The following is a 2,425-nucleotide window of genomic DNA, read 5'->3' on the forward strand; positions in this document are numbered from 1 at the left end:
TCCAGATCTGGATCGGGGGAACGAACCCACGACGCCCATCCCCGTCGCCCCACACGATCCCTGCTCCCCCTTCTCTCACTCGATCCCGTCTGGATCGAGGCCCCAGCACCCGATCCCGCCCACATCGTCGCCCCCTCCCACTGGATAGACGCCACCGCGGCACCCCGTTGCCGGAACCGCCTCCTCTTCCTCCTACCAGACCGCGCCTCGTGCCTCCGATAACCGCGCCCTGCACCCATGACGCTGGCGCCCATCCCCTACGCGGCCCCGTCCGCGTTGCCCGGAACCACGTCGCCCTCTGCTTCGACCACGCCGGTGCTGCCCCGTCCCCGGTCTCCTTCTCACCGGCCGACCCCGAGCCCACTGCCTTTTCCCTACGGCCCCGTCGTAAGCACCGCACCTCCCTCCTTCCCCTTCTGCCCTCCGCCATCATGCATCGTTAGCCGCACCACGGCCCTGCTTTGCTCCGTGCGTGCGCGCTCACCGCGTTCACCGCGCGCCCCAGATGAGTCGCCGTGCAGCCACCGCCATGCACGGCCGGCTGCTGCTGCTGTTGCGCCCCACCAGCGCTCGCTCGCGTGCCCACCTTGCTGTGTCCCCCGCCCGTCCTCCTCGTCCGACCGCCGTGGCCACATTATGGCGCGCCCTGCTGCGCCACCACCTCCCCTCGCCGGTGTTCGCTGCTGCGGCTGCGCCCGCAGCTCCTACGGTGCTCATGTGCGAGCACGCGCCCCGCCCTTGGCCCGTGCCTCTGACCACAGGGCCCCCATGGAAAAGAACATAAAGAAAAGAAAATAATAAATAAAACCAATGAATTTATTAACTAGTTAATTAACTTAATTAGCTAATTAACTTAGTTAGCTAATTAACTTCTAATTAGCCTAATGTGAGAATGACAGTAGGCCCCCACTACTTAATTAGATTAATTAAAACGTTAACAAAACTCTGATGAATAGAACTGTCACTTACAATGGGGTCCCACTGGTCCCATTGACCAGTCAAATGCTGACTGGGATTACCCCAGTCAATGACAGGTGGGCCCCATGTTGACCAGTCAACTGGTCAACCATTGACCTGCTGACTCAGCCTCTGGCCCCACTGTCAGCCTGGCATACACTATGATGTGTGCACTTTCTGTGTGCACTTAGCGATTTAACATTTAATTTTCGAATTAAAATATAATTTAGAAAATGATTTAAATATTTTAAAATTAATATAAAATAAACCGTAGCTCAGATGAAAATACTTTCTACATGAAAGTTGCTCAGAACGACGAGACGAATCCGGATATGCAGCCCGTTCATCCGCCACATATCCCTAGCATAGCAAACTCGCAACTTTTACCCTCCGATTCATCTGTCCGAAAACGCGAAACACCGGGAATACTTTCCCGGATGTCCCCCCCCCCTTCGCCGGTATCACCTACTACCGCGATTAGGGCACACTTAGCACCGAGCTTTGTCATGTCATGCAACGTCATGCATTTGTTTGCATTGTATTTATTGTTTCTCCCCCTCTTCTCTCGCTAGACACCGAGACCGACGCTGCTGCTACCCAGTACGACTACGGTGTTGACGACCCCTCCTTATTGCCAGAGCAATCAGGCAAGCCCCCCCTTGATCACCAGATATCGCCTATTCTTCTCTATACTGCTTGCATTAGAGTAGTGTAGCATGTTACTGCTTTCCGTTAATCCTATCATGATGCATAGCCTGTCCTTGCTACTACTGTTGTTACCTTTACCTGCAATCCTACATGCTTAGTTTAGGACGCTAGTATTCCATCAATGGCCCTACATTCTTGTCCGTCTGCCATGCTATACTTGTTGGGGATCGTAGCAGAAATTAAAATTTTCCTACGCATCACCAAGATCAATCTATGGAGTATTCTAGCAACGAGGGGAATAGGAGTGCATCATACCCTTGTAGATCGCGAGCGAAAGCGTTCAAGTGAACGGGGATGATGGAGTCGTACTCGCCGTGATCCAAATCACCGATGACCAAGTGCCAAACGGACAGCACCTCCGCGTTCAACACACGTACGGTCGGGAAGACGTCTCCTCCTTCTTGATCCAGCAAGTGGGAAGGAGAGGTTGATGAAGATCCAGCAGCACGACGGCGTGGTGGTGGATGCAGCAGGATCCCGGCAGGGCTTCGCCAAGCACAAGCGGGGAGGAGAGGTGTTACGGAGGGAGAGGGAGGCGCCAGGAGTCAGGGGTGCGGCTGCCCTCCCTCCCCCCTCTTTATATAGGGGCATTGGGGGGCGCCGGCCCTAGGAGATCTGATCTCCAAGGGGGCGGCGGCCAAGGGGGTGCCTTCCCCCCCCAAGCCAAGTGGGGGGCGCCCCCACCCCTAGGGTTTCCCGACCCTAGGCGCAGGGGGGCCCAAGGGGGGCGCACCAGCCCACCAGGGGCTGGTTCCCCTCC

The sequence above is a fragment of the Triticum dicoccoides genome, chromosome 6A (genome assembly GCF_002162155.2).
Source record: "Triticum dicoccoides isolate Atlit2015 ecotype Zavitan chromosome 6A, WEW_v2.0, whole genome shotgun sequence".
Classification (NCBI taxonomy): domain Eukaryota; kingdom Viridiplantae; phylum Streptophyta; class Magnoliopsida; order Poales; family Poaceae; genus Triticum; species Triticum dicoccoides.